Genomic DNA, 9,908 nt, shown 5'->3' with positions numbered 1-9,908 from the left:
AACTAATTGTTGAACTGTGCTTTGAAATTTATTGCTTTTTTTATATATGTTATTTTTCATAAAATAAGAAAAAAGTTGTCATGACAAGAAATATATATATATTTCTTCTAGCTTCCAATGTTCTTGAGCAGCTAGAAGGAAAAATCTGAGATGGTTGTATGGTAGCCCATGACAAATTCTGGGATTTTTCCTATAACTACTTGTTGAAGAGTGCTTTGTAAATCACTGCTCTTTTCTTTCTGTGCTTTGGATATATGTTATATTACACAATAAAAGAAGTTAAAAAGAGCCCAGCACCACAGCAGCAAACCCAAGGACTCCTCTTGCAGTCCATGGTAAAGTTCTGAGATGGTCCACTATGAGGAGGTGCACACGTCTACCTTTGAAGAGTTCAACCAGGCCTTGGAGCAACACAATGGCAAGGCCATTTTCACCTACATAACTGTTTCTAAGGACACCAGAGGGGAAAGCTGGTGCCTGGACTGTATACAGTCTGAACAAGTTGTACAAGAGGGACTGAAACACATCAGCAAAGGAGTGTGTTCATCTATTGGAAGATCCAAACATTGACTTCCTGTAATTAACTGCAGTGCCTACACTACTAAAACATGGGCTTCCTCAAAAACTGGGGGATTCTGAGTATCTTCAGGCCAACCTTGTGGAGATGCCATTCTCTGAAGATTAAGATTTGATTATAGCAATTGTACCCTGATTTCCTGATCTTGCTTTAGTATAAACAAATCTTAATAATTACTTTGAATTCATGTTAGCAATAAATAATGATGGTGTTAAAAAACCTAACATATGTATAAACAAAGAACGCTATTAAAATGTTCACAAACCCTCAAAAAAAGTTAAGAAAAACACTTATGGATACAGAGACAGCAGTGGAGATAGGGAAATGTATAACCCTAAATACCTCAATTAAAAAGAAAGAAAGAGCTAAAATCAAAGGAATACCTGAATACCTGCAGAAATAAGGAGCAGAATAGCAAAATAACCCTAAAAGAAGCAAAAGGAAAGAAAAAACAAAGATTAAAGGAGAAATAAAGGAAACTGAGATTAAAGCAATAGAAAGAAATAATGAAGGCAAATGCTGCTGGCTCTTGGAAAAGAAATCTGAAATTGACTAACCTTTAGCTAGACTGCCTAGGAAAAAAGGAAAAAAGAAAGATCTCTCAAATAGTTAAAACCAGAATTTAGTAGGGGGACATTACAACAGATTCCTGTTAATACTGCCAGAATGTAATGTATGAAAAATGGAATAGTTTTTAGAAAGGGAATTTATTGTTATAAGTTTGCCATTCTCAGACCATAAAAATGGTGATCCAAACAAAAACATGTTCATTAAATTACAGTAGGCCAAATGAAGGTTATAAAAATTGGGAGCCCAGGGATTCACATTCCTGTTTTAGAAGTTAAGGGGAAAGCAATTGTGATAATTTACAAGCTGCCAAAATGTGACATACAAGAAATGGAATGGCTTTTAAAAAGGGGAATTTAATAAGTTTCAGGATTGCAGTTCTAAGGCTGTGAAAGTGTTGAAATTAAAGCAAAGCTATAGAAATGTCTGATCTAAGGTATCCAGGAAAAGATTCCTTGATTTGAGAAGGCTGATGACATTCAGGATTTCTCTCTCAACTGTAAGGGCACATGGCAAACACAGTGATGTTTGCTAGCTTTCTCTCCAGGTTTGTTGTTGCATGAAGCTCTCCTAGGGGCATTTTCCTTCTTCATCTCCAAGGGTCTCAGACTGCATGGGCTCTCATGGCTCTTTGCAAAATGGTTCCCTCTTAAAGGGCTCCATTAAGCAACTCCACTTTGAATGGGTGGAGAAAATCTCCATGGAAACTACCTAATAAAAATTTACCACCCACAACTGGGTGGGTCATATTTCCATGAATAATCAAAAAAGGTCCCACACAGCAATAGTCAATGAGGATTAAAGGATATGGCTTTGCTGGCGTGCACCTTAGATACAAACTGGCATATTCCACCCTTTGGACCCTCGAAAGGCATGTTCTTTCCAGATGCAAAATAATTCATTCCATCACAGTATCAGAAAGCCTTAAACCATTTCAATAATAATACAAATATAATACAAACTAAGAAACAGCACAAAATCTCGTCAAAGTCAGCTTCAGACATGGTCTGTCCTAGAGCAAATTCTACTCTGGCTCTGGACCTGTAAAACTCAGAACAAGTTATTTGCTGCCAACATACAAAGGAGGGACAGTCATAAGATAAACAGCCCATTTCTATAAGGGATAATTGGAAGGAACACAGGGGTCACAGGACCCAAGTAGTTTCAAATACCTGTAGCACAAACTCCATCAGATTTAAAAGTCTGAGAGTCATTTATCTTCAGGGCTTTAGAAAGTGGCATTCCCACCCTTTCCAAGGGCCTAGGCAGTGGCCCACCTCTCTCTGAATGAAACCTTGGGGTACAATGGAAAGACCACCTGTTTTTCAGCTCCAATCTCTCCAAGCCTCAGGTCCACACCTGTGCTCTCTGCCATCACTGGGACACATGCTCAACCCCTCCATGAGGTGGCAGCCAGGCTCTCCTGAATCCAAAAGGAATGTGCTGTACTCTTTCCAAAGTCTGAGACAGCACAACTCTTCCACTGCAATGATGTGGAAGGCTCACCCTCTGCCTTCAGGGAAAACTCACCCTCTCCAAGTACTTGGGTGTGTCCACTCTCCTGGCCCAATGTTTTTGACTTTGGAACCTTGGCTCCATATTTGTGCCCCTGAAGATGCTTTACCATCACTTTGCCCCTTTTCTGAGGCTTTTAGTCCAGACTAGCAGTGGTTGCTTTTATACAGATCCTGAAACACTCTGGCTGGCTTACCGTGCAGTAAGCAGGTATCATGCCCATCAGACAGAGGAGTTTCCATAAGTCTTTCCTGGATAACTCCATCTACAATCCTGGCTTTTTCTAAAATTGCTGACTGATTCCACATTTTGTTAAAACCTCACATGGGACACTACTATCTTGGGTCTCCCTTCCTGGAAGCCCAAGATTTTCCAGAGCATCAACTTATGGTTTATTTGAACCCAAGAGTTCAGTTCTCACCTTATCTCTTTCCTGTCACATTTTACTATAAGTTTCAATAAGAAACCAGGCTGCACTTTCCACATCTGATTTGCAAATCTCTACTGCTAAATATCCAAGTTCATAGCTTTTAAAATCTGCCTTCCATCTAAAGCCAACAGTGAGTTTTGATAAATGTCCTGCAACTTTAAAACAAGGGTCACCTTTCTTCCTATTTGTAATAACACACACCTCATTTCTCTCTAGAGCCTTGTCAGAGATATCTTTAGAGTTCACATTTCTACTGACAGTCTCTTCAAAGCATTCTAGACCTTCTCTACCAAGCTTAACACAACTCTTCCAGAATCTTTCCCTTATTCATTTAAAAAGTTGTACCAATATGTTTGGTATTTGTGAATGACAGCAACACTCCAAGTCTCTGGTACCAAAATCTGTTCTAGTTTGCAAGCTGCTGAAACGTGATTTTGTCAGAAATGGAACAGCCTTTAAAAACGGAAGTTTAATAAGTTGCAAGCTTATTATTCTAAGGCTATGAAAGTGTCAAAAGTAAAGCAAGGCTATAGAAATGTCCAGTAAGGCAGGTAGAGAAAGATACCTTGATTCAAGGTCAGTGATGTGCAGAGTTTCTCTCTCAACTCCAAGGGTATTGTTGAACATAGTGATGTCTGCTAGCTATCCTCTCCAGGTTTCTTGTTTCATGAAGCACCCCTGGGGGAATTCTCCTCTTTTCATCTCCAAAGGTCTCTGGCTGTGTAGGCTCTTGTGGCTCTTTGCAAAATGGCTCCCTCTTAAGGGGTTCCAGTAAGTAACCCCACCTTGAATGGGTAGATATACATCTCCATGGAGACTGTCTAATCAAAAGTTACCACTCACAATTGGGTGGGTCACATCTCCATGGATAATCAAAAAACTTCCACTCTGTAATGAGGATTAAATGACATGGCTTTTCTTGGGTACACCACAGATTCAAACTGGCACAGATCTCCTAAATAAATTCAATGGGTTGGCTAATAACATAAAGGATAGCAGGAAGACACTAGAAGAGCATAAAGAGGTATTTGACAGAATAAGTAGAAAAATAGGAGCTAAGACAGTGATGAAAGATACTGTAGACTGAATTGAAAACATACTAGAGACATACACCAGCAAATTTGAAGAGTCAAAAGAATAATTAAGCAAACTAAAGGACAGGACAGTTGAATTCAAATGGACAAAAGAACAAGTGGCAAGAAAGACACAAAAATTTGAATTGCATCTCAGGGAAATGATGGACAACATGAAATGCACAAATATAAGAATACTCAGTGTCTCAGAAGAAGAGGAGAGTAAAGGACTAGGAAGATTATTTGAGGAATTAATGGAGGAAAAACTCCCAATCCATATAAAAGACATAAATTTGCAAATCAAAAGAGCCCAATGAACCACAAATAGAATAAATCCATATAGGTCTACTCCAAGATGCATACTAATCAGTCTGTTAAATTTTAAACAGAAGTTGAAAGACCTAAAATGCAGCAGGAGAAAAGTGGCTGACAACATACAAGGGAAACCACAGAAGACTGAGATGAGAAGGCATCATGAGGTGAGAAGGCAGTGGTATGGTATATTTAAGATTCTGAAAGAGAAAGTCTTCCTGTCAAGAATTCTTTACCCTGTCAAGATGTCCCTCAAAAGTTAGGGAGAGTTTAAAATTTTCACAGACAGACAAAGGCTGGTAGAATTTGTCAACAAGAGGCACTACAAGAAATACTAAAAGAACTTCTGTGGGCTGAAGACAAAAGACAGGAGAAGGAAGTCTGGAGGATGGCACATAAATAAAGAGTACCAGTAAGGGTAACTTAAATGATAAAAAGGGAAAAGAATATATAGATCTGAAAAGCAAAAACCAAATGATAAGATGGTAGATTCAAGAAATGCCATTACAGTAATAACTATGATTTTTAAGGGCTAAACTCTCCAATTAAAAGATACAGATTGGCAGAATGGATTAAGAAATATGACCCAATTATACACTGCTTACAAGGGACTCATCTTAGATCCAAAGATACAAAGTCACTGAATGAGAAAGGATGGACAAAAGATGTTTTTGCAAACTGTAAACAAAAGAAAGCTGGAGTAGCTATACTAATATTGGACAAAATAGACTTTAAATATAAAGGCATCAAAAGAGAAGAGGAAGGACACTACATATTAATAAAAGGGACATTTCACCAAGAAGAGAAACATGTATTAAAGTTTATTCTTTCAATCAAGAAACTCCAAAGTACATGAGACAAATGTTGGCAAAACTGAAGGGTGAAACAGACATTTCAACAATAATAGTGATAGACTTCAATACACTGCTCTCTTCTATGCATAGAACAACCAGACAGAAGATCAAAAAGGAAATAGAGAACCTAAACAATTTCTTAAATGAATTACACCTGACAGACAGATATAGATCATTACACCCCAAAACACCAGGATGTACATTCTTCTCTAGCATTCATAGAACATTCTCCAGCATAGGTCATACGCTGGGGCACAAAACAGGCTTTTATAAACTTAAAAAGAATGAAATTATTCAAAGCACTTTCTCTTATCACAATGGAATGAAGCTGGAACTCAATAACCACCAAAGAACCAGAACTTTCACAAACAAATACTTTCGTGGTTGGCTTTTTTGCTTACATAAATGGAACATAGTACATTTTAGTGGAGTGCATGAGTTGATTCTTCTGATTTGACTTCATGTTCTCATTGTCCCACTAGCTTCATATATAATTTTTATTGTATATATAACATATATACAAAGTAGAGAAATAAAAAAAGCAATCGCTTTCAAAGTACTCGTCAACAAGTATTTACAGGACATATCCTGTCATGGGCTACCACATGATCCTCTCATATTTTTCCTTCCAGCTGCTCCATAATATAGGAGGCTAGAGGGCTTAAATATTTTTTATCACCACAGTCAACTGTTTTTCGTGCTTCTTTTTGTGAAAAATAACATATATACAAAAAAGCTATAAAGTTCAAAGCACAGCATGCCAATTAGATGTAGAACATATATTAGAGTTTGACATGGGTTACAATTCCACAATTTTAAGTTTTTACTTCTAGCTGCTCTAAAATACTGGAGACTAAGAGAGGTATCAATTTAATGATTCAGCATTCATATTCATTTGCTATAGCCTATCTTCTCTATATAACTCCACCATCATCTTTGATCTTTCCATCTTTCTCTTTAGGGTGTTTGTGCTGCAGCCATTTTAAATTTTGCATATTGGAAGGGCCTGTCACTAATATAGGGTAGGGAGATGGAACTATCTGATGTTCTGGAGAGGCTGGGCTAGATTTCAGGGCTTATCTGGACCAGGGACCCACCTGGAAAGTGTAGGTTTCTGGAAAGTTATTTCTAGTGCATGGAATCCTTGTGGAATATTATGTATTGCCCTAGGTGTTCTTTAGGATTGGCTGGAATGTTCCTGGTTGGGGTTTGGCAGGTTATGATAAGTAGCAAGGCATAACTGAAGCTTGCATAAGAGCAATCTCCGGAGAAGCCTCTTGACTCTATTTGAACTCTCTCTGTCACTGATACTTTATTATTTACACTTGCTTTCCCCCTTTTGGTCAGGATGGAATTGTTGATCCCACAGTGCCAGATCTGGATTCATCCCTGGGAGTTTTCTCCCATGTTGCCAGGGAGACCATCACCCCTGGATTTCATGTCCCACATAGTGGGGAGAGCAATGATTTAACTTGCAGAGTTGGGCTTAGAGAGAGTGAGGCCACATCTGAGCAACAACAGAGGTCCTCCAGAAGTAACTCTTAGGTATCTCTATAGGTAGTCTAAGCTTCTCTGCTTCCTACATAAGCTTCACAAGCATAGGCCTCATGATCAAGGGCATGGCTTATTGATTTGTATCCCAATAACTTTTAAGAGTTTTGAATCAGGAGCAACTTCATCCCTGCTGATATTTTCAGTGTTCACTCTGAGGCCTGAGGGAAGACCTGTCAGGATCCTGAGGATTCCTAACAGATGAAATTGTGTAAACTAGCTTCTGCCTATGTGGAGCGTACCTTCCCCCTGCTTAAGCAGGCCTCAGATTTTAAGTCTAAAATAGAAAGAGATTATTTCTGGGCAGTAAAATGATGGCAGCAATGGCTCCAACCAAAGTACACACCTGACCTGCCTATTTATGAGCCTGCGAGTTCCACTATCTTGACCCTCCTCCCTGGTAGAGGTAGGTCCAGGGCACAGAACAGACTCATGACAACTCTTTCCATGCCAGGAGGGCTCCATATTTCAGGGTGGGTTTTCTCATAATCCTATCACATTCTCTATAACATATTTGACCAGAACAATCAACACACCTCAGTCTCAGCCCTACCTGCAATTTTCACTCATACAACCTGGTTGGGAATTTTGTGATGCTGGATCAAGATTTTTTAAAAAACCTATTTTTCTCTCCTAAGTCTCAGGGTCAATGTCCAATCCTTTAAAACAAAGTTAAAAGGAGAAGAAAACAAACAAACAAACAAAAAACAATAAGAAAATCCTCTGTGTATAATTTCTATTTTTACTTAAAATCTATTTCAAAGTACAAAAGCAGACACAGAGGCTGTGCAACCATGGCACAGTCTCAGAATTCTCGCTTACCATGGGTTCAATTCCCAGTGCCTGCCCATGCAGAGAAAGAAAAGAGAAAGCAAGCACAGCACCATTCTGCTAATAAATTTTAAACAGTATAAATAGTACAGTGTATTGCCATTAATTTGGCATTAAGATATGATGGGCCAGTGGAGCTCCAAGTATTCCTTGTACCATAGGGAAGCAAGCATTTATTGGACATTTATGAAAGGGCAGTCTGTGTCTTATGTTGGTAGGAGGACTCATCCTAAAAGAGAAAAGGCCATAAGAAAACTCACCATTAGGAGCCAGGCTCAGAAATTCTTTAATGGTTCCCAAGGAGGCAGGGGGCAGGTGTGAGGTCAAATGGTGCCCTCCATTGATTGGCACCCTCCAGTGTGATCCACCTTCATGTGTAATACAGAAGTAAAGAAGATCGGTCCAGGAACTCTATAAGAAATACAGGAAGGTTAGGTGTTTTTCCCATTGCTAAGAATATTCGGAGCATTCAAATAAGAAACCAGTCTGTGTCCAAGATGTTCAAGAGAAATCAGAGCCATATTTGCTCTTAGCTGAATTTCTCCAGTGTCACCAGATCTTAGCTCCCCTCATCTTCCAACCCTACCTCAGGGACAGAGCTTCCACTGTTCCTTCAATGACACCTCACCAAAATCTGGAGGTAGTGTCTATCCCTAAAGCCTCTAGTTTCCATGTAGATGGGTTTGCTAAGAACGTGTGACACCACTCACTTGTTTTTTATGCACTATTAACCACCCAAGGAGTAGATGGTTGGTATGGGGGCTCATGGCTCTCCAGGCTTTCCAAACAAGATCCTGAGTGGACTGCATTCTTGTCCACCAGTTATGCCATGAAGAAACCAACTGCAGCCAGGTTCATGCCTGGGAAAGGATTTGACCTACCTGAGCTCCTGTCCAGGAAGCCCCCTACTTTAAAACTGCTGACTGCCAGGGTAGATGCATATTTATAAGGACTCAAAACCTACAACTGTCCCACTCACAATTCACTTACAGCCACCAAAATACCTATTACAAAGTTGCCTGAAGGTTCTTTATCTACACATATATCCGGATGAGACCCATGTCCTCACGCTCACACTCAAATACACCCAAATACTTCTCAAGTAAATGTAAAATAAAGTTAATCTCTTCAGAAGAGAGATTGGTGGAATAATTCCCATCTTCGCCAATTTCAAACTAGCAACCTGACATTACTGATCACAGAGCTGAGAAAAGTTATGCCCCATCAATGATCCAAAGTTAGCATCAACCAGCTCCAACAAAACTACTCCCTTACATAGGAATGGATGCACAGGATGGACAAAGAGCTTGGCTAGGACCCTCAATTTCCACCCTACAAACACAAGCAATACTACCCTACTTATCTCCGAAACCTATCAACCCTCATATATCCTGGAGACAGATGCCAAATACAACCCATACAATAAAAACACAGACATATCACCTTTAATACCTAAATATTTACACTCGATGTCTACCCACCCTGAACACTCACATGCTACTCTTATAACTGCACATGCACAAGACATTCAACCAATGAACAACCAATATGCTACTGGTATGTTTACATTAGAGACCATATACACACAAGACTCTCTAAAACCATCAAGTACCCAAAGTTTTATCTCATGCTTCATACCGCAATAAACCCACACCCAATTTCACATCTATAATATACTCATACTTCAATCTTTCTTGTTATCCACACAACCTATATCACCTATTAGTTTCTAATACCATGATAAGGTTTCCACATACCAAAGAACATAAACTTCTGAATTTCATTTACCAATGAACCCATAACTACAGACAACTGTAGACATCAATCACATACAAGATCACCCAACTGACACCAAAAAAAATACAAGCAACTGCACCAATTAAAAACATTACATTCCAGAAAAAAGACAAAAGAAATTCAGTGAATACCTTATTACCCAATGAACAATTATATACTACCCTTGAATAACAGTCCACACTCAGATAAATACATACAAACACCAACAATCTTGTAGTTTGCTAATACCAAAACAAAACTTCCCCACATACAATGAAAATGATACACGTTCACTCAAATATTCCTAATCAGTGAATATGTACACCCCTCAAATTTAAATACCATCTCCATCTATGAAGAGAGCAATACACCTCCCCAATATTCAAACATTCCCCAACAGACATGTGAAAATCCTGGTATTT

General features: G+C 38.9%; 1 pseudogene; it reads left to right on the top strand.

The window, feature by feature from the left end:
* Nucleotides 1-348: 348 nt before the first annotated feature.
* On the top strand, nt 349-685 carry LOC143672630 (thioredoxin domain-containing protein 17 pseudogene; annotated as a pseudogene).
* Nucleotides 686-9,908: the final 9,223 nt, after the last annotated feature.

The sequence above is a fragment of the Tamandua tetradactyla genome, chromosome Y, assembly GCF_023851605.1.
Source record: "Tamandua tetradactyla isolate mTamTet1 chromosome Y, mTamTet1.pri, whole genome shotgun sequence".
NCBI classification, from domain to species: domain Eukaryota; kingdom Metazoa; phylum Chordata; class Mammalia; order Pilosa; family Myrmecophagidae; genus Tamandua; species Tamandua tetradactyla.
This window is presented reverse-complemented; position numbering and strand designations above follow the sequence as displayed.